This window comes from Hyposmocoma kahamanoa, unplaced genomic scaffold (genome assembly GCF_003589595.1).
Source record: "Hyposmocoma kahamanoa isolate Upper Pololo Valley unplaced genomic scaffold, ASM358959v1 92, whole genome shotgun sequence".
Lineage (NCBI taxonomy): Eukaryota > Metazoa > Arthropoda > Insecta > Lepidoptera > Cosmopterigidae > Hyposmocoma > Hyposmocoma kahamanoa.
In genome coordinates, this window is record NW_020654748.1 from 4200925 (window position 1) to 4222411 (window position 21487).

Sequence of the window (21487 nt, forward strand, 5' to 3'; positions counted from 1 at the left end):
TTGAGGAAACTATGCCGTTTTCCTTTTGTTTTTCTTTGTAGATTTAGGCCACAAGAACTGACAACAAAGAAAACAAAATAAAGAAACAAATAAAACAAAGAACGTCGTTTTGAAACCTTCTGTATTATTCATCATGTTGTAGGTGGTAGATACGTGTCTTTTATTTTAGAAGATTTAAGGCTTTAGTCAGTCTATAGTCTACTTTACTACAGGAAACTTTAAAAATCCTTTAAAAAAAAAGAAGATATTTGTTCTAACCTCTATAATTAATCTCTATTAATATTTAATAAGGTAAATATAAGAAAATTAGAATTAGTTTCACAAATAATGTTCTCTTTTACAAGAATTTTTGTTGTTTTCATTTACAAAGTTCGTAATGATCTTAATTTAAGTATTTTGATAGGTGGATTCGTAAATGCAAAGAAGCTGTAATATATAACATACATTAAGCGAAATATCTCTTGAATATATTTCATTCGAATGCTTGTGTGTGTACATTCAGACAAAAATATTCATGATAGCTGTTTGACATGCAATCCCGGAATGCAGATTTCTTTTAATTTGTGCCTTATGTATTGTGTAGTGTGTATTAATTTTGAGTGTACTTTTAACAATTACGGGCTATAGCAGAATACTAATGTACTTAAAATTATTATTATTGATACAAAGTTCGAATAAATACAAAAATAAAATCCTTTAACTCGATTAGACTCGAACCAGTGACTGTTGTCTCAAAGTGGCTATACGTTAAGTTTTTTTTAGGTCAGTCGCACTGCATATTGAATTTTTTTTATGATATCAAGTGACAGGACCGACAAGGCGTGCGCCTTAGGCTCAACTCACACTGGCTCAGAGTCGAAGCGTCGCGACGCGCCATGTTTTTCGCCTACAGCATATTCATCTCTATTTTCCCATTATTAAGATACAAATTTGTGTTATGCAAATATGAAGTCGAGCGGCTTGGGCGTTCCGGGCGCACTAATGCGAGTGTCGTCGCGCTGTAGTTGAAACACAGGAAGCGACGCGACGCTTCGACTCTGTGCCATTGTGAGTTGAGCCTTACGTTACGAGACACCCATGACAGTTGCAGTGCCGCTCTGAGCTTTAAATCGCAAATACCTGAGTGTGCCCGACATCCTGACACAGATAAAATTGACAAGTCCCATGTGCCTGTAATTTCACCTTTACACGTCGAAACCCGAACACTCCTGCTTGGCCGTTGAAGTATGTGTGGTGGCAATAGTTTCCTGGACTCTTACACAAGGAACTCTAATTGAATTGATATGACCATATTTTATATGTTTTGTACCATTTTTTTTATCAAATTTACTAATGCAAAAAATAAATGTCAATGTCAAGACAACAAGCAATCTAGTGACACCGGTTGGCTGTCTAGTTGGTTAATTTCGTGACATTGACATAAAAAAAACAAAAAATTGTAAATATAACCCAAGAAAACATAATATATAACATGTTATGTTTTCTTAGAATTAAATTGATTTTAAAAACGTTAAGACTGGCGTTACGAAATGCAATAAATCTCATAATGAACGTTCGAATTATTCGATTAATCAAAATCATTACACTTTTTAAATTATTGAATGTCACGACTTTGGCTACCATGATATTGAATTATTTTAATGAAATTACTGCACTAGTTTGTTATAATAACGGTAAAAAAAGTAGTTAAAAATAAAAAACAGAGAACTGCAACAAGCGCTTAGAAAAATTCGTACGGTCCGCTGGTTCGTTCCATGGCTTAGTTGGCATTGCGTCTGACACGGTTTGCTACTAGACGTTGGTTCGAATCCAGCCGGATCCAAGGATGTTTTTCTAACTGTTCGATCTTTGTATTAATAATTATAGAAAATACGATAGTTACGAAATTGTAAAAATCTTCCAGGAAGCATTTCATGAGCACAAATTGCTGGCTCATTTAAACACACTGTATAATGTTTATAATAGAATCATAACCGGTCCGTAAAGAGTGAATCATGCTAGTGCCGAATTTTCAGTAGCAGTAGACCTCCTTGTAAAAGAGTTTATCCGGAGAAGTACTGCCAGCTTACTTATTTCTGCCGCCAAGCAGTAATGTGAGCATTATTGCGTTTGTCGTTTGGTATCATAAAAAAAAGGTTTTCCTTTACTGTTAATAAGAGGCTATTAAAAATTCGCAAATGTACGTTCTAATTAACAAATTGAAGTCATAGATATATACCTTCATGGATTAAAACTGTCCACCTTTAAATGAGAAACACAACGCCGCTCTATTTAGAATATTATTACAAATTGATTTTTAAACAATACCATTCTTTGTTTAATGGATATTTCACAAAGCTAATCAATCAATTGCAGACAGTTATGATTCCATACCGATTAATTTACTCTTCTATAAAATTTTATACGTAACTTGTAATTTAATGGCAATAAGTAAAGCGGTATGAAGTTACTAACCTTATCTGTGCAGTCAGTTCCTGAGGCAGTAATTTAGTAATAAATCTTTGTAGAGTTCGAAATTGTCAAAGTTTTAAACGAATTGGGAAAGAGAATTTTAAACGGATCTTCTACAAACTGTAATAGAAAGATGTGACCACACTCCAACTGGTGTAAGTTTCGCAAACGTGTTAAACATTTTTAGTAGAAAAAAATATGCGTAATAAAATTGAGTCCATGTATAAAAGAGAAAGGAAAATTTGTACGGAGAAGTGAAATAAGTCTGAATAAGACTGAATAAAAGTCCGAATTTTATTATATTGTTGGTATGTTGATGCATTTTGTATTTATATTATTGCAGTGTTTTAATTGACAATTTTTATACATTTTTAGTTTTTTTTATATTTTAATTAATTAATTTATATTGTTTTTTATGTAATGAAATTGTAGTAATAAGGTATTTTCAGTTGCTTTAATATTCATAATATTTTGACGTGCCAAATGTGACATTTTTCTTAAAATAATTGAATCGAAAAAAAATATGTTTTACTATCATAAGTCATGGCCACATGCTAAGATATGTTGACCTATGTATATTAGAAACTGTGTACGGGAAGGTCAAGGAATTCTATATACAAATGATAAAAAGTAAAAGATTTATCGCTCCAAAACAAATGACAGTGCACGAATAAACATGGCTGAGATACTATAGTTTTAATGACGGAAAGTTTAAATAATTGCAGTTGTTGGAAATTATATTATGTGATAAGTAAGAGTGTAGTCACACGACTTCGACTGTATAGCAATTGCAAAATAGCAGTGTAGATGCAGTCATGCGACTGCGTCGCAAATTGCTCAGAACTGCCGATTGCTAATGGACCTGGTGTGCTGTCGTGGCTATACTATCAACTGTAAGTGGCCTAAGCACCAAATTGTTTTTAAAATAAAGTTATAAGGAAAGACGAACAGGTCGAGGGCCTGATGGTAAGCTACACGCCTGTCCGTAACAGTTGCAGTGCCACTCAGAGCTTTAAATCGCAAAGATCTGAGGGGCACTGCCACTGCGCCCGTCACCCTGAGACATAAAGTTGACAAGTCCTATGTGCCTGTAATTTCCACCAGCACCCTTACCCTACAAAGTACTACACACATACACAAACAGTAGTTACTAGTTAAGACTGACGAAGTTTAGTTTAGCCTTGTTTACCTTTTCTTCTGCCTCATTATATAATAAATTTATGTCGACCGAGTCGTCTATTGTATTACTTACGACAAGTTAATGAAATAATTGAACATAGTAAAACAAAATTAGAAAGTAATTAGCAACGTCACGTCTTTTTTCAATTTAAAAAAGTGAGTATCGGTAGCACGTATCAATTTCCTGAAATTCCAAAGGAACTAACTTTCGTTTTACAACCCAACTAGACGCTGCGCTGGGGTAAGCTCAAATTGATGTCCAGCCAGCAACGTGTAATTAGTTTTATCGTTCTGTCAATGCAATGGGTTCCGTTATGAAATGTTTGCAAACATTGCTTCGTCGATTGCGTAATAAAATACCAAACACTGCTTTTTGGAACTCGGCAATAAAATTGTACTTGTGTATCGAATAATTTCAAAATTACGATAAATAACAAGTTATTGTGTAGTAATTACGTAAGATGGTTTGTTAACGTTTGTAAGTATAGATAATTTTTAATAAAACAATTACTTTTTTATGCTATAATTATATCATAGTCACTGATAGTATAATATATTTTATACTATCAGTGACTATGATATAAAAAGTTTGTAACATGTTTGTAACATTTTAGCAAAATCTCCTAACAGAAGGACCGTGTAAGTGAAATTTGCTGTTATTGAATAGTACATTGGAGTCGTGAGAAACTAAAGTAACATTTATCTTATTGAGGATGTGCTGTTGCGAAATGTTTACTTTGACTTTATTCGAAATCAATATTTTACTGTACTAAAATATGTAGGATGTATGTTCAGTGACCGAAAATTCTTTACCATCAGCCATTTCACGTAAATAGGTCGCGTCAACGCCGCGGCACGTATATACACGTAACATTGCACCGTTGCTTCACCGCGCACCGCGCTTGCGTCAGTGCGAGCAATGCGACGAGCAAGATGCGCCCGCGCATCGCGTCGGGGTGTCTTCCGCGACCCGTCGACCTTCACGACCGTACTCTAACTACTTACATACACTCTACACGATATTTTGGTTAATCAATTAGATGTTACGCAACCGTATTTTAAATGCCTATTATAAACTGTGAATTATGTGGTATTGCGGAGTAAAATAATTGCACATGCCTGTACGAGGCGTATAAGAAGCAGCGTGTGTATTGAGCCCGAGGCATAACTGTTAGACCTTTTGTAAGAATTATGATCTTCTTGGCGTTAATAGTAATAATTACTCGATGCTTTTTTTTATGATATCAAGCGACAGGTCGAACAAGTCGTGCGCCTGGTTGTAAGCGACACGCCCGTCTATAGCAATTGCAGTGCCACTCAGAACTTTAAATCGCAAACATCTGAGGGGCACCCAGAGACATAAGTTGAAAAGTCCCATGTGCCTGTAATTTCACCAGCAACCTTACCCTTCAAAACCGGAACACAATAATGTTGACATTACTGCGTGGCGGCGAAAATAGGTAAGGTAACAACTCTTTTACAAGGACTTCTACTGCTATTACAAATTGTTTTAAAACCTTTAATTTCATGTAACAGATTGTAGCCAACGTCTTTACCAGTCTTACTACATCATTCTTACAGCTTTGGCCAGAAAATTTTTCTCAAAATGTTAACGGCCAACGCAAAAAAAAGTTACATTTTAAGCTTTTGCCTGTGTTTCTGTGTGTCTGTAGCATTGACTTACAATTATATGGACGTCGGGTCCGCGCTAAAAAGTGTACGCACTTGTAAGGCGCTAAAATCGTATACAGAGCGCGACACTCCGCTTTAGTCTTCATTTGTTCTACTGACAGCGCGATACTGCGATGACATTACAATTTAAATTTCGAATAGGTTGACTTGGGACATTTTTTTCGTGGTTTTTGTATTAGACCCGTCGTCCATTTATTTGTAAGTCAATGGTCTGTAGTATTTTAATTTCAACCTCAAATGGCTTTGGTTGATTTCGCATAACAGTGAAAGTGTTGAATCGATCACTTTGGAAAAAATATACAGTAAAATTGAGGATATACACACGAGTATACACACACAATATTATATATACACATAACAATAGTGTATATACACATGGTGTGAAAACACGATTCCTAAAAACTTCACGATAGAAAAAAAACACAAAAACTTACCTCGAAATTTTACAAAAAAACTGTATTCAATAGGTACTTTACATAAAACAATGATTTTTTTTTATATCAACTGAACTAAATACAACACGTATACTATAATATTAGTAAATATTGTCATGGGGAGGTTTATCATAGATATACTGCCATGCGACGGCCACAGATGTTAATCAAATATAGCTAAGAGCCATTTCAAATAAATTAGCCTTCAAATAAAAAAGAACTGCTTTGAGACCATGCCTTGGGTAGTTAAGAGTCTATACTGACTCAGCTCGAATTCAAAGTTTTCCCGTAGTAATACGGCCTTATTTGAGAAATTTTTTTTTACAAACGAAGTTAAAACCATTTGAAAAATGTATATCGTTATAGTAAATGTGTTCTATTTAGTTCGGTTGATATAAAAAAAAAAAAAAATTGTTACATGTAAGTATTTGAATACAGCGGGTTTCTGGTAAAGTTTTGAGGGAAGTTTGTATTTTTGTTCTATAGTGAAAATTTTTAGGAATTGTGTTTTCACACAGTAAAGTTATCAGTGTATAATATAAATTTTAGTGTATATTTTTTCCAAAGTCATTGATTCTACACTTTCATTCTTATGCGGAATCTACCAAAGTCATTTGATGTTATATAGATTCTGAAGTTTTATGTATTGCCTAAAAACGAAGCCAAGAGGTGCTTCTAAGAAGCCAATTTCAATAAGCAGGTATTTGGAAGTATCGGGAAGTTTTGGCTGTCCAATAGTAAAATTCTGGATAGAGCAAACTAATAATAAAAAATATAAAAACAATAAAAAATATAACTTGTTATTTATCGTAATTTTGAAATTATTCGATACACAACATTGACTTACAATTATATGGACGTCGGGTCCGCGCTAAAAAGTGTCCGAACTTATAGGGCGTTAAAATCGTATACAGAGCGTCATTCACGCTTTAGTCTTCGTTTGTTCGACTGACAGCGAAGCAAGCTAAATTAGACAGTACTGCGATGACATTGCAATTTAAATTCAACGTTTTAGTTTTTTCATATTTCTTTACATGTCACTACGTTTAAATAGGTTGACTTGGGACATTTTTTTCGTGGTTTGTGTATTAGACCCGTCGTCCATTTATTTGTAAGTCAAAGGCGTAGCCCAATTAATAGTGTAGTTATAAATTAAGTGTGCATTGTATTATACTAACCTTGTTTTTTAAATTCTCGTTCTAACATACTATGGATATTTTTAATGGTCCGAAATAAATAATTTTATTATTATTATTTGGCAGGTTGGGGAGTTAAATGTCGTGTTAGTTAAACCGTTGGCGAAGAGAGCTAAAACTCTATACTCATATGTGAGGTCTTGTCTCTCACTACGAGGCAACACGATATAGTAGAATAATATAATCCACAGGGATTGACATCACAAGGCGGACATTGACACCCAAGTTGACAGGCCTTATTAAAGATAAGATTTAAAAAAGCCAAGAGTTGGTTGGTAGCGGTTCGCCGTGAAACAATCCTTGTTGTAAGCGTGGAGATTATACCAATATTTATTTGAGTCTTATGCATGTACTATTTTATACGCTGTAATCAACACGAAGCAAACTATTTTAAGCAGCAATTATAATTAATGAAGATGCAAAAAAGTGATTACGCTATGTTGGTTTAATTTAGGATTTTATTTTAGCAATCGGGAAGATTTCGATTTAGCTAGTTTAAATAAGACAGCCTAGCCTTCTTTTTTATAGCCTTAACTTCCTTTGACTTTTAGAGTGGTTATTGCAACTTAGTTACAATTTCGCAATTCACTTGCATTCACTTAGAAACGTTAAAATATCCAATTTCGAATTTCTGCGTGTACTTTGTTCATCAAACATTTTTACCCGACTGCGGGAATGTTATGTTTTTCAAATGTGTGTATGTGTGTATGTCAAATTATTTTTCACGCTGTACAGGCTAAACGGCTTGATGGATTTTTTGACATATGAGGTGCCGTTAGATTCGTTATGATTGTGGGAATGTCATAGGCTATAAAAAACAATCCAGATAATGACGGGGGGAATATTTTTTTTATCTTTCTAACTAAATATTTTTGCAGTCGGGTTTTTGTTTTTTTAACTAACTTTTTAGACTTGTTGCCGTTCTGTGAAAGACGCTTTTTTACAATGCTTTAACTTAAATCTAATACAGAAATGATAGTTTGTTTAGGTTTCAGTTAGATATACACTAGAAATCTTGAAAAAAATTCAGGATTACTAAATGTGAAGGCCGTCTTGAGTCAAAGACATCAAACTTATTTGAACTAGTACAGTGCAACAGCGGAATAACCGAGCACTGCTGTGTATGTAGCATGTTAAATAGTTGTCGAAATAACTCATTATTCTATTGGCTGGGCAACACGTATTGCACTACCGCACATTACATTGTGACTTAATCATGAAACATATAAGTCCTAATAATGTAACATTTATGTTGACGACCTCTGTGGTCCGCTTTTCATGGATTCGCCATTTCTGAGGTCTCGGGTTCGATTCCTGGCCGGGTCAATGTAGAAAAAGCTAACTTTTCTATATTGTCTCAGGTCTAGGTGTTTGTGGTACCATCGTGGTTTCCGATTTCCTTAATGCAACATTTTTTGGTTCGATCTTTGTATTAATAATTATAAAAAACTAAAGGAGTAATTTCACAAAAATAATTGAATATGGTGGTGATCAAATACCGTGACATTGAATCATCGAGTATATAACCAGAAATAGAGACGAAATGTCATTTAATTTGTTTGAAACCTATTCTGCACTATCATTACCGTGACAACTGCGCTCCGATTGGCTAGCCCGAGTTCGAAACAATTGACGGGTGTCGTCAATGGGTGTCGTCAACTGTTTCACCTCAAATCGACCAGTTAACTTGAGCTTTGCTATAATGGACGAAAATTGCAAAATTACATATTTAATTACCGATGAAATGTGATTCCGTTTGTATTGTAATTATATGTTTTGCTGTTTTTCCCACACCACCGCATGGAACAGCACGCCCTTGCAAGATATGTTTATCTTTATTACAATAAATACAGAATATTTTTTGGAATATACGCAGACGTACACATAGGTCAGTAGTTGGCCTGTCTATATTTCAGTTTCAGCTTAGTTGGCATAGCGACTGGCATGGTTTGCTGGAAGACGCTGGTTCGAATCCAGCTGGATCGCAGCATTTTTTTTAAATTGTTGTTTAGTGTAACTTTGTTTTAATAGTTATAACAAACTAGTGGAGAAATTTCACAAAAATAATTGAAAATCATGGTGGTCAAACATCTTTACATTCTAAAAAATTACACGTGCTTTAGTTACTTACTTGGTATCAGAGAGACGTATGTGATGTAGTCTAATATTTATTTAATTATTACGTTATGAAGAATGGTAATACTTTTATAATATTAAATTTTATTTTTTAATATATTTAATTTTATAAAATACATATTATGGTAATACGTCTTCACAAAGTTACAAATTCACGGGGTCATGTATACGCTTCTATAATAAGATTCCGGCTGATTACAAATTTGCCATTTACGAAGTTTAAAACTATAGTGAAACAAAAATTTTACACTAAAGGATATGGATAACGAAAATTCATGGTAGAGGGGCCTCTACCATGAATTTTTTTATTTCTTGCAGATTTGTATGAAAACAAGAAATATTGCAAATTTTATATGTACACAAACGTTTACGTACATTTTTTTTATTATATCAAGTGACGGGACGAACAAGTCGTGCGCCCGATGATATGCTACACACTGGTCCATAAAAGTTGCACTGCCACTGCGCCCGTCACCCTAAGTTATAAGTTAACAAGTCCCATGTGTCGGTAATTGCAAGAGCATCCTTCAAATACCACTGTCACGGTGGGAAATGAGAGGCTACGAGGCTGGAGAGAATCGATCAGTACATCTTTCTCGGACATGTTCTATCCTTTGGCAAAGAGCATCAGAGCCTAAGGAGATCTCAAAAAGAATCCAGCTGGGATGGGCTTCGTTTGGCAAGTTAGATGACATCCTTAAAGCAGATAAGGTTCCACAGTGTCTGAAGACCCGCTTGTTTAATCAGTGCATTCTGCCCACCATGACGTATGATGCCGAGATATGGACTCTCACGCAGGAGACTGTATGTATGGTTGAGAGTTGCATAGATGGCTATGGAGCGTGCCGTACTGGGCACTAGCCTTCTAGACTGAATTAAGACCCGACGACAGACGAAAGTCCAGGAATTCAAATGGGGCTGGGCGGGACACCTAGCAAGTCAAGGTGATGACAGGTGGAGCAAGACATCGACTGATTGGTGGTCGAGGATGGGCAAAAGAAGCGTCTGACGCCCTGTTGCAAGGCGGGTCGACGATATAGTACGCGTCCCGGGACATCAATGGTTGCGGCTAGCACAGGAACGTGGTGGATGGCACAAACTTTGTGAAGCCTATACCCAGCAGTGGGTGAAATCAGGCTGTGAATGATAATGATGACGATAACCATTTCAAGTATTTGACTTACCTATGAAGTAAAGATTACTTGAGTTTAAACCTGGAGCTTAATCATAATAACGGTTAAATCCACGTTACAAGTTTGACGAACAATTTTAGATACTGAATTGCGACACTGAAATTCATATCTCAAGTACGAAATCATATAATCAAGGCTATTGAAATAGATTCAGGCAATGTTCAGGCTTTCTGCGCTGAGTAGGGTCGTTGGAAAGTGCGCGGTGGAGCGAAGCGACGCGCGCGCATTAGTTGCGCCACCGGTAAAGGTCGACAAATTGATTAATAATCGTAAAACTTGAATTAAAATGCTCTATTATCCAACAAATTGGTAGGACCAAGCGATTTTCAATGTTATCGTATCCGTAATTAATGTTGATTTGTTACAGCAGACGCTATGATATGGTAATAATTATATTAAATTTCAATTTGTCGCTACGATACCCCCACTTTGTGTGTGCGTGGAAATAACCTCTTCGTTACGCACACCGGTAACACACACACCAAACAATGCTTCAACCTACTTACGATCATCGATACGACAAGAGGAATACCTTCATCTTGAATTTTTAAATATAGAATTATAATATTCATATTTGTCTCTTGAAATCAATGGAGTACTCTTAAGACCGTAGACTCTGGTATTCCCACTGTTCTTGCAGTATAACGTTGACTTCTTCCATCTTGTAACATAGTAATAATTTATGTACATTTCTCAGGTGATAGTGACTGAATGGTGCACTGATAAAGTCAAGAAATGTGTTTAATGATAACTCGGTTTAACATACTAAAATTAAAAACGAAAATATTTTATTTTTTCTAATTTTACGTTTTGGTATTTGGAAAAAAATGTTAAAACTTCTAGAAATGTAACCTGCTTTAAGACATATAATACGAACTTCTGATCTACTTATGACATACTATTTGTACGAGCGATCGACATGTAAAACTTTAGATAGATAGATAGATAGATAAACACTTTATTCACTGATATAACACAAATACAGATTTAGCATAAAAGAAAAAACAAAACATGATTGTCATAGCAGTGAAACGGCGCTGACTCAGCATATGCCAAAGTTTCCTAAGGCGCTGGTTTTCAGTCAGAACGAACGACAGAGATTAAGTTATTTGAAAGCAAAAATATAACGACTATGCATGAAGTTACACATTATACATTGAGAAAAATAAAATACATAGTAAAGTGTAAACAGTGCATCTAAAATAACCTGTTTGATATGTAAGTGCATGTGCGAGTATGAATATAATTACACCTGTAGGAGTAAATTGTGACTGTAAAGAGGTTTTAATGTTGTATTATGTATTTAGTATATATTATAATTATATACATAATGTGAATAGATCAAAGCAAACAAAATTCGATTCTAGACAGATTACGTAAAGGAATAAAAACACACTACACAGATGTTTAAACTGTGGGTAGGTGTTGCCGGTGCAGTGCTTTGAATTTGGGTTTGGATGTCTCGTTGCGTATAGGTGGTGGTGTATTATTCCAGCACTCTTGGATAAAGATTCCAACCTATAAAAGTAACCTATATAAAGTATACCTGTTTCTGCCGTCTTATTTGATAACACGAAAGTCTTTTTCGTCATAACACGAATATAATTCGGAATTCGAAACATCAACAACAACGTAGTGCTGTGTCAGGTCATTAATTAAGCTTGTGAAGTTGTCAAGCCATTTTGCAAGTGGAGTTTGCAAGTGTTAAAATTCAAAACCGGTGAGGCTGTATTGCGTACAAAGTCAAAATGTTTTATACGTCGTGACTGGCCCGCCAGTGACTAGTTTGAAATGTTCTAGGAGTCAGGATAAAGCAGTTGCGAGTATACCAATAGCGACTTAGTAATTCTATTTATATCGGCGTAAATACTTTAATTGATAATGATGAATGTACTTGATGGAACGTTTCACGAGCAAAAGCATTCATATTTATGCGTGAGCTGCCAACTTGAGCGATAACGTATAACTTATATTAGTTACTTATTCACTGTATAATAACAACTAAACATTTAATCTGCCACATTTACAATTAACAAATGAGCCGAATGAAAAGTTTAATCTGAAAGTATCTTATCCCTATTTTTGACATTCACTTAGATAATACTTCACAAGGATTTTTTTAGTGTACTCTTACATGTATATTACGTATCATAAATTATTTAAGTTTTTATTTTTCGTATTTTTTATATATTCTTCTTCTTCTTTTTGGCTTGTGATGTTGTTTCGCTCATTATCTTAATTTAGTTTTGAATGGAACTCTATGTCTGTATGTGTATCGATTTTGGTTTATTACCTGTCTGTTGATGACTGTTTGTTTCCTTGAATAAAAAAAAAAGATAATATACGTAAAAATCAGTACAGAGTAATAAAAAAACGACCTCAAAAGTCATTCATCCCCTAGTTTGCCACCCTTAGAGGTGGAATATTTTCTTCAAATTTAAATGGGACCACATCTGACCAACCTTTTTCCAACAAAAAAAATATCAAAATCAGTTCACAAATGCCGGCCGGAGTTATCGCGTAACATACATACAAGAAAAATCATACAGTCTAATTGAGAACGGCCTCCTTTTTTTGAAGTCGGTTAAAAATAACTTCACTGTTGGGTATCCTAAGGGACATCGTGCGCTGCTTTCCTAAATCTGTAATGAATATCATATACATACAATTCTCTCGCTAAATCGGCTGCAAAAACCAGTTTCAAACCGTTAGAAATCACTCAAAGTAAACTAATTAAATTACTTTAGTAGCAGTAGAGCTCCTTGTGAAAGAATTCGTTCAGGGAAGTCCACCTTATCTATTTCTACCGCCAAGTGTGAGCATTACTGCATTCCGGTTTGGAAGGGTATATGTGCTGGTGAAATTACAAGCACATTGAACTTGTCAACTTATTCTCAGGTTGACGGGCGCAGTGGCAGTGCCCCTAAGATCTCTGCGATTTAAAGCTCTGAGTGGCACAGCAACTGTAATGGACAGGCGTGTCGCTTAACACCAGGCGCACTACTTGTTTGTCCCGTCACTTGTTATTATAAAACACAACAAAATATAATTTCCTGATGCCTACGGAAACTTTATTTCAAAAAACCAAATTAATAACGCTTGCACAAATGTATAATTAATTACCACAGATGTATTCTGATAAGAAAGATACTGATGAAAGATATTGTCTACTCAAATAGTTTTACTAAAAAGAGCCAGCCAGACAATTAAGAAATGACCATAACTTATGCCCATACAAACCACGTATACAAGTAACAAGTTGGCTTAGAAATAAATTTAAATAAAACGAATATCATGACTAACGAAGTGGAAAACTCGATGGAAATTACAGTCAACCAAACTGTCATCGGAAGAGAAGGTATGTTTATCTGGACAAGGAAATAAAAATTGGCAAATAAAATCAGGTCAATGAAATTAACAGGTGTATACGTTTGACGTGGGCAGCGTAATCAAACTTATATAGAACTTCACCGCGGAACAAAAAGCAAGAATGACGACTAGTGTTTCCTGCCCGTACTAACACATGGTGCCGTAATCTGGGTGCTAACAAAAGACGGAAAGGAGACTCGCAGATGTCCCAAAACGTGTAACGAGCCTTAAGTGGCCGTGGGCGGGTCACGAAGCTCGAAAGCATGGCATCTGGTGTAAGGCGGTCCTCGAGGGAGACAAGCGATGCGTTGGCCGGACGATATAAAGAAAGTGGCAGGGTTGAATTGGGTGCAGGTGTCAAAGAACGAAGAGAAATGACAAAAGCTAAAGGAGGCCTACATATATGGTACATATATACATATATGGTTGAGAACGGCTAAAAAGAAGAAAAAAGAAAGATATAAACCACGAACCAACTACGATACTAAAAATATTCTGTACGAAGGTGCCAAACTGTATAACAATCTTCCAAAGAATATAAAAAAAAAATACAATCGTTCCCTTTATGTAAAATGAACACAAAATTCCAGATTATAAAATTTAATTCACCAGTATAGAATAATCAGGATATATCACGGAGAGTGTGCGATGGAATTACATGATTTAATTCCGCCTTCCCCTTTCCATCACCGGGGGACTAGGCGTAGGCTTGGGTTCCACCCCTATGTTGTGGATATTCCAAAGATTCGCACGAAGCGTTACGCTTCCACATTTATATGGCGAACGGCTATGGAGTGGAATTCCCTGCCTGCAGACTTGTTCCCTGAACGTTATAACTTGGACCTTTTCAAGGCGAGAGTGAATAGGCATTATTTAGGTGTGCATGCTCCATCGTCGACCTCATCGTCACTTTCCATCAGGTGAGATGGAGGTCAAATGCGCACCTATATTTTATAAAAAAAAAAAAAAATCGCTTTCAATCGAAACTCCGATTGTGTATCCATAAGTAATGTGAATTCTCCGGATGGTCCCCTTGTTGTACAAATATAATATTTCTACTGACTACCTACATTAAAAAAAAACTAAATTTAACTCCTAATTATGTGTTGATGATGTTATGATTATTTCAAAACATAATTCTAAGTCTAAGTAACAGCAATTTGTGGGAATGTGAACATTTTCTGATATGTTTATGTGACGGTTTCGTTAATTTTTGTAAGCTTGTTTATCTAGTATTTCTAATTGTAAGTGAATGTTTTGTTTATGGTTATATTCTGTTTTGAGAAATATATGTCTTAAACCATATGATCTACTTTGTCAATAACGTAAACGTAACGTATTCTGAAAACGCTCTGGTTTGAATCCAGCCAGATCGAAGGAATTTTTCTTATAGTTTGATCTTTGTATTAGAATTCTAACAAGCTAGTGCAGTAATTTCATAAAAAAATAATTGAATATCATAATAGTAAAACATTGTGATATTCAATAAACTTCACATTACAAGTATTAAAAACTTAAAACGATCAATATGTACATCGGAGGATAATAAAGTTTTTCATTAAAAAACACTCGATACCTGTACGGATGTGGTGGCATTGCAAATTGGCTGGGGAAAGCAAAATGGCGTCCGAGAAATTCGTGAGCAAAATAACCATGTGAATTTAATGCATGGGAACTTTCGATTTTCATACATTTATTTGTTTTGAGGTAATAGTTTGACCCGTTACAATAAAAAGTAGATAGGCTACTTTAAAAACCAAGATTGGTTCAGTCTCATCTAAAAACAAGTAAAGATTTCTAACTCCGCAACTCTATTATGTCAAACCAAAACATTTTAAGTCCTTGTACAGTGATTTCTATTTTCATTACAATAAGAATCTCTTGGCTTTAACAAGGTAAAATGAATTAATATTTTTTTTAGATATAATATAGTTTTATTTTGCTGTGAATAATTAAGGATAAAAAGTGGTGTAACCAATAATTTTTTTCTACAGTATTACTTTAAACGATACTAAAGCACAAAATAATTTTATATTTGGATGCTATTTTCATGTATAATTTTTTTTTAATAATTAAATATTTACAGACGCTGGTCCGAGTTCAGTCAAACCAAAGAATTTTACTGTGTTGTTCAATCCTTGTTTTGATAATAACAACAAATTAGTGAAGTATTTTCATAATAAATACTAGAATACCATGATAATCAATAAAATGTATATCTATTCTGTAAATTTATCCACTACATGAGAGATATAATGGCTTTGCAGTATTCTTGCCCAATGTTTTAAGAAGGAGTAGTTAGTAGAAGTAGAGCTCCTTGTGAAAGAGTTTGCCCAGGGAAGTATTGACACATTACCTATTTACTGCCTCCAATGCTAACATTACTGCTTTCCGGTTTTGAAGGGTAAGGGTGTTGGTGAAAGTACAGGCACATGGGACTTGTCAACTTAAGTCTCAGGGTGAAGGGCGCAGTAGCAGTGGCCCCTCAGATCTTTGCGATTTAAAGCTCTGAATGGCAATGCAACTGTTATGGACAGGCATGTAGCTTAGCATCAGGTGCAAGACTTATTTGTCAAGTCGCTTGATATTATAAAAAAAGGAGGAAAACTGTCAATACTTTAAGCACTTTCTTTTTATGTAAAGTAGATGAAGACTTGCTCACAATCTCACTTGATATTAAGCAACGATGAGGCCGATGGTGTCATGCGCTTGTTTAGTACATGCCTATTCTAGCGTTGAATATCCCCAAAATGTAACTTTCCAAAACACTGATGCCGGCAGTGAATTCACTATTTTGTAGTGCGTATCACAAAATACTAATATGAAACAAAGCATTTTACGCGAACGAGTGGCTGACGTCAATGATAGAAAAATAAATATACTTGGCTACAAAATCAAAGGCCAACAAACTGCAGCGCAGTTTGTTATAGTTTTTTTGTTTGCAAGACAGATTCTCATTTTGTTTATATGCCAAGTGACGGGATGATCAAGTCATGTGCTTGATGATAAGCGAAAAGTAGCTTGCTTGTCGGTTTTCTGCCGGATACAGATGAAAATATATCTGTATTTTGAAAGCAACTAAATTATTACACTTTTCGGAGAGTGTATGCGGGAACTTTTCAATCGAATTCCTTTTTGACCGTTCCTCTTTCGGACTACTATAAAGTCCGGAACACTCCATACTTCTAAGTGTGTATGTTTATACCGAAATATATGTATATATGATATGTAGGTATGGCATGTTTTTAAAATATGGTGACAGTAGAGTTCCCTGAGAAAGAATTCGTCCAGGGAAGTACGGTCACCTTACCTATGTCTACTGACAATTTGACCATTACTGTGTTACTGCTTTAAAGGGTAAGGGTGCTGGTGAAATTACAGACACATGGGACTTGTCAACTTATGTCTCAGGGTGACGAGCGCAGTGATTTAAAGTACTGAATGGCTTTGGCATAACTGCCTCCGTGGCCGAACGGTTATCATGCCGGACTGCCACGCAGAGGTCCCTGGTCCGATTCCCAGGCCGGGAGAAATATTTGTATGGTCTACATTTATTTCTTCCGTGAGTTTGGGTGTAATTTGTGGTTGTCTATGTGTGCGCCCATGACACCCACCACACAGGGTTTCGCTAATGACACACATATAGATAACCACAAATTACACCCAAACTCACGAGGGAACAGGCAGTTTTTAGTTTAAGGAATAAAGTAATTAATATCTTGTTTGGTGTTAAAAAAATATTTTTGGTTTTTACGCCATTTTTATGCTCTCCGCCTATGATACAAGCAGTATCTTTGCCAATAATGTCTAAGAAGTTTATGTGGGACGTAAGTGTATTGCAAAACGTCTAACAATATACATTTCAGATATCATAAAGCACGGAAACGAGTGGAGGTTAGGAAGTTTTACCTTCGTGTAAGCGTGGAGAACCTTCCATTCATTAAAAATATATTGAACTTTATTTGGTTTATTATGAATATAATATATTAACTTTTTTATATAAAAAAACGATCTGAAAACTTTGTGGTATGAAAATAGATGTATCTATTTGCCAAGTTTTATTGAAAGCGATTAACGGAAATTGGGTGAAATCCAATAAATTGGATTCATTCCCTAATTTGCCACCCTTGCAAGAGGAATATTTTCTTCAAATTTTAATGGGACTACATCTGACGTATCATCTTTCTAACGAAAAAGGAATCATCAACATCGGTTCACAAAGGTCATAGTAAATGCGTAACATACTCACAAAAAGAATTAATTTATTATATATATATATATATATATATATATATATATATATACATGTATATATACATGTATATAACTATTACATATATAACATAAACTATAACCTCGTTTTTAAAGTCGGTTACTAAAATGAGGTCTACAGTCGCGCTGTTATGATAAAGTAAATTAAAATTCTCCACTATTTATTATCATCAGAACTGAGGGATATGACCCCTAAGTGGTTTTATTGTTATTAATTTGTTATCAGAAATACTGGTGAATATATATAGTACTAACATTGGTACTAGGTATTTATTTAGTTACCTAACACAACACCTGAATTTTGTCGACTTTATATTATGAAGCCCTTACATTTTTTATTTATTAGGATAGGTAACAACTGCCTCTGTGGCCGAACGGTTACCATGCCGGACTGCCACGCAGAGGTCCGAGGTTCGATTCCCGGGCCGGGAGAAATATTTGTATGGCCTACATTTATTTCTCTCGTGAGTTCGGGTGTACATGGCACCCGGGACACAGGGTTTCCCTAGTGCGGGACTTTGTTTAGTGTGTACGTTATTATTATTATGAATTGTTAATGAGTTGCAAGTAACATATTATTTTTTTACAAAAAAAACATGACAGTGTGCATTAGTATTTATAGGAATAACGCTCGTATTCATTACGATACGGTATTTTTTGTGACATCAAGTGATGGGACGAACAAGTCGTGCGCCTGGTGTTAAGTGACACCCCTGTGCATAATAGTTGTACTGCCGCTCAGAGCTTTAAATCGCAAAGATTTGAGGGGTCATTTCCACCGGCGCCCGTCACTCTGAGACGTAAATTGAAAAGTCCCATGTGCCTGTAATTTCAATAATGCTCACATTATTGCTTGGCGGCAGAAATAAGTAAGAAGGCAGTACTTCCCTGAACGAACTATTTTAAATATATAATTGTTTCTTGGCTAAAACTAAAAGTAGTCATGGCTGAATAACATAGTTTGTATTAATCAAATTTTTATTGAATTGATATTCAATTATTTTTTGTGAAATTACTCCACTAGTTTGTTATAATTATTAATACAAAGATACTAACTGGGTGATAAATCTGTAATAGATTTCTCATAGATGGCGCTACGACTAAAAAGTCGTTAAAAGACCAAGTACAAAGACACGACGCAAGCACATAGAAAAATTCGTGAGGTCCGTTGGTTCGTTCCGTGGCTTAGTTGGTATAGCGTCTGGCACGGTATGCAAGAAGACGTCGGTACGAATCCGACCGGATCGAAGGAATTTTTTCTGAGTGTTCGATCTTTGTATTAATAATTATAACAAACATAGTTTGTATTACAAAAACCTTTTAAAGTTTGTTATAATTCTATTTTCAAATAATTAGTGTTTTAAATATACTTGAGTCGTGTTTGAAGTTTAGTTTAAGAGGGAGCATGCGAAAAAAGTTTTGACGTTGGCTCCGCCTAAAATTGTGAAACAAATATGCCTGAAGTTCGCGTGACATGCGACAGGAGATGTTGAATTTTGCGCATTAAAAGTACCAAATTCGTTTTAACGGAATAACTCTAAAACTAAAGGGATTAAAAAAAATCCGTAGTGACAGTTGTCGATCATGCATAAATATAATTAATTATCTAATTTTCGTCCTAATAACCTGTAGCATTTCGAGGATGAATCGAAAAAATGTGAAAATTAGAGGTCATTTCGTGATTTTTGTCTATCGAGGACACTTTATTGTTTTATGTTTCTGACTAGTGTCTTTAACGTGGATATACCCCTCTTAAATCAAATTGAAGATTAGGAATTTTTCCTCTGCTCCCTCTTAATATGATTTTTATTTTATTACAAGCTAAAAGTGTACCATTGTGTCACTGCGTTGGTTTTAATATGGGCAAGGTACACGTGTCCACTATAAGTTTGGAACCAGTTCCAATAATCCGATTGCAAGGCAAGTTGATTTAATCACTCGTTCACTGACTAGCCGGGTGACCAATGCCTGGGTACCAAGCTTGATTCGCGACTAAGGTAGCCTCAGGCTACGGGAAACGCGACTACTTTCGTCACCTCATTAATAACTCAACTTAGTTACACAAATATTACTCACGAATGTTAAGCAGCGATCTGTTGTTGGTGTTCAGTAACAGTGATTCAGAATTTGTTGAATGTTTACTACGCAATTGGAAAGAGTGTTATGTGTGTTGTCTATTGACACGGAAATGGAGGTACAGTCAGTATTACGACTCCATGAATTACTCGCTTTTAGGAATAGATTCGATTGTAAGTAACAAAAGTTGCCGTCAACATAGCTTATCTCGTGCGAAAGTTGGTTTTTGATTGTTTTCTATGAAGTTAAGAAAAGTTCAACTTATTCACTTGTGTTGTGGAGGGCACACGTGAGGAGCAGAAGGAAATGTGTACATTATGAAGAAATATACTAGTAGAGCAAGGCAAAGTCTTTGGCCGCATTACTCGACCGGTCAACACTAAAGCTGTAATAAAACAAACCTCATACTCACGTTCAAGAGAGCGTAACATCCAATAAAGTCGGCAAGTATAAACTAATATGTGTTTAAAATATCATTAACGATATGGAACTTTCAATTGCAAACACGTTTTTGAAATCACTTTTTATTCCGAAGAAAAATGTTTATTACAATCGCGAGTTGATTTTTTTTTAAACTGGAACGGCACTGACGATTTCGGTAGCCGAAAAAAATACGACAGAGCGATACGTACTGTCGCGCGGTAGGAGTTGGCAAAACTGACGTACGCGGCGCGCAGGCGCCGCCAAGGTATTGTTAAAAGTTACTTTTACTTATGAGACTTGTGGCTTGAGACCTCGCCGTACTCCGGTGCGTTTCAACGCCAATGAAAGAGAAAAACAGACATCTCTCCATTCGTACTACAACGTGGAAAACTTTGTGGTGTTCCTTACATTTGTGCAAGATTAGGGCAAATTATTGCTACGCAAAGTATTGGTCATGGTTCATTGATATTTTAGGCGAGTAGGTATTGCCTTGTTTCCTTTCATGGCACGCCAGACGCACAGGGAACGAGAAAATTATCAGGCCATCGTAACGTAGGCGCAACCGTTTGGAATGCACTAATCATACCTATGAATTGTAAATTACGGCAAATTATTCGTTCGATTTACATATTCATTGATTGATTGCTATAAAAAATAAGGAAAAGCGAGCAGAATATTTTTCAACTTGCAATATCAAACGGTGTGTATTACGTAGACTTTTAAATCATAACAAGAAATATAGAAAAAAATATATTTAAAAAATGTATCTATTCCCTTTCGGGCCTTTGAGGATGCTATTTTGAAGACGGAATTGTTCGTGATGTCAGATTTCTGATATAGATGTCAGTATTTTTATTTATATTCGTGTAAATTTATTTATTTGTTACACATATCATATCAAGTATCTTTATTTCGTAGGTAATCAAATTACACTTAAAATCACAAAAAATAAAAAACCACTAGTTCTTAGCAGGTCAATTTCACCTGAGAAAAATAATTTTTTGAATCGTCACATTAAATAGCTAGAAGTACACCACCGTTCTTATCATCTGTGTAATAATTGATT

At 35.3% G+C, this 21487-nt stretch overlaps 1 protein-coding gene across 1 annotated transcript in view; it reads right to left on the reverse strand.

Annotated features, from left to right (window-relative positions):
- LOC113236599 (mucin-2-like) overlaps positions 1–20640 on the reverse strand; it is a 140083-nt gene extending 119443 nt beyond the window's left edge. The window contains exon 1 of the mRNA XM_026472743.1: positions 20411–20640. The gene's annotated coding sequence lies outside the window, so the exon portion shown is untranslated. The remainder of the gene's footprint in view (positions 1–20410) is intronic.
- Positions 20641–21487: the final 847 nt, after the last annotated feature.